The sequence below is a fragment of the Suncus etruscus genome, chromosome 11 (genome assembly GCF_024139225.1).
Source record: "Suncus etruscus isolate mSunEtr1 chromosome 11, mSunEtr1.pri.cur, whole genome shotgun sequence".
Lineage (NCBI taxonomy): Eukaryota > Metazoa > Chordata > Mammalia > Eulipotyphla > Soricidae > Suncus > Suncus etruscus.
The window spans coordinates 81,420,376-81,423,035 of NC_064858.1; positions in this window are offsets into that span (position 1 = coordinate 81,420,376).

Genomic DNA, 2,660 nt, shown 5'->3' on the forward strand with positions numbered 1-2,660 from the left:
TTTGTGTGTTAATTTTGTAGCCTGCCACCTTGCTATATGAGTCTATTGTTTCTAGAAGCTTTTTGATAGAGTCTTTAGGGTTTTCTAAGTAGAGTATCATGTCATCTGCAAACAGTGAGAGCTTGACTTCTTCCTTTCCTATCTGGATTCCCTTGATATCCTTTTCTTGCCTAATCGCTATAGCAAGTACTTCCAGTGCTATGTTGAATAGGAGTGGTGAGAGAGGACAGCCTTGTCTTGTGCCAGAATTTAGAGGGAAGGCTTTCAGTTTTTCTCCATTGAGGATAATATTTGCCACTGGCTTGTGGTAGATGGCCTTCACTATATTGAGAAAAGGTTCCCTCCATTCCCATCTTGCTGAGAGTTTTGATCAAGAAATGGGTGTTGGACCTTATCAAATGCTTTCTCTGCATCTATTGATATGATCATGTGGTTTTTTTTTTTCTTGTTATTGATGTTGTGTATTATGTTGATAGATTTACGGATGTTAAACCAGCCTTGCATTCCTGGGATGAAACCTACTTGATCGTAGTGGATGATCTTCTTAATGAGGCATTGAATCCTATTTGCCAGGATTTTGTTGAGGATCTTTGCATCTGCATTCATCAGTGATATTGGTCTGTAATTTTCTTTTTTGGTAGCGTCTCTGTCTGGTTTAGGTATCAAGGTGATGTTGGCTTCATAAAAGCTATTTGGAAGTGTTTCTGTTTGTTCAATTTCATGAAAGAGTCTTGCCAAGATTGGCAGTAGTTCCTCTTGGAAAGTTTGATAGAATTCATTAGTGAATCCATCTGGACCTGGGCTTTTGTTTTTCGGCAGACATTTGATTACTGTTTTAATTTCATCAATGGTGATGGGGGTGTTTAGATATGCTACATCCTCTTCCTTCAACCGTGGAAGATTATAAGAGTCCAAGAATTTATCCATTTCTTCCAGGTTCTCATTTTTAGTGGCGTAGAGTTTTTCAAAGTAGTTTCTGATTACCCTTTGAATCTCTGTCATATCAGTAGTGATCTCTCCTTTTTCATTCCTGATACGAGTTATCAAGTTTCTCTCTCTCTCTTTCTTTGTTAGGTTTGCCAGTGGTCTATCAATCTTGTTTATTTTTTCAAAGAACCAACTTCTGCTTTCGTTGATCTTTCGGATTGTTTTTTGAGTTTCCACTTCGTTGATTTCTGCTCTCAGCTTTGTTATTTCCTTCTGTCTTCCTGTTCTTGGGTCCTTTTGTTGAGCATTTTCTAGTTCTATTAGCTGTGTCATTAAGCTACTCAGGTAAGCTCCTTCTTCCTTCCTGATGTGTGCTTGCAAAGCTATAAATTTTCCTCTCAGTACTGCTTTTGCTGTGTCCCATAAGTTCTGAGAGTTTGTGTCTTTATTGTCATTTGTTTCCAGGAACCTTTTTATTTCCTCCTTGATTTCATCTCGGACCCACTGGTTATTGAGCATGAGGCTGTTTAACTTCCAGGTGTTAAAGTGTTTCTTCTGAGTCCCTTTGGAGTTCACAAATAATTTCAGAGCCTTGTGGTCAGCGAAGGTAGTCTGCAAAATTTCTATCCTCTTGATCTTATGGAGGTATGTTTTATGTGCCAGCATGTAGTCTATCCTGGAGAATGTCCCATGTACATTGGAGAAGAATGTGTATCCAGGTTTCTGGGGATGGAGTGTCCTATATATATCCACTAGGCCTCTTTCTTCCATTTCTCTCCTCAGGTCTAGTATATTCTTGTTGGGTTTCAGTCTGGTTGACCTGTCCAGTGTTGACAAAGCCGTGTTTAGGTCCCCCACAATTATTGTGTTGTTGTTGATATTATTTTTCAGATTTGTCAGCAGTTGTATTAAATATTTTGCTGGCCCCTCATTCGGTGCATATATGTTTAGGAGAGTGAATTCTTCCTGCTCTACGTACCCCTTGATTAATATAAAATGTCCGTCTTTGTCCCTTACAACCTTCCTGAGTATAAAGTTTGCATTATCTGATATTAGTATGGCCACTCCAGCTTTTTTTGGGTGTTGTTTGCTTGGATAACTTTTCTCCAGCCTTTTATTTTGAGTCTATGTTTGTTCTGACTATTCAGGTGCGTTTCTTGTAGGCAGCAGAAGGTTGGATTGAGTTTTTTGATCCATTTAGCCACTCTGTGTCTCTTAACTGGTGCATTTAGTCCATTGACGTTGAGAGAAAGAATTGTCCTGGGATTTAACGCCATCTTTATTTCAAAATTTGGTGTGTCTTTTGGGTAGTCTTGTCTTAGATTAGGTCTTTCAGTTTTTCTCTTAAGACTGGTTTTGTGTCTGTGAAGTTTCTGAGCTGTTTTTTGTCTGTGAAACCATGTATTCTTCCATCAAACCGGAAAGTGAGTTTTGCTGGGTATAGTATTCTGGGTGAAGCATTCATTTCATTCAGTCTTGTCACAATATCCCACCACTGCTTTCTGGCATTGAGCGTTTCTGGTGACAGGTCTGCTGTAAATCTCAGGGAAGCTTGCTTGAACATGATTTCCCCTTTTGATCTTGCTGTTTTCAGAATTCTGTCTCTATCTGTGGGATTTGTCATTGTGACTAGGATGTGTCTTGGGGTGGTTTTTCTGGGGTCTCTTTTGGTTGGTACTCTTCGGGCATGCAGGATTTGATCACATATATTCTTTAGCTCTGGAAGTTTCTCT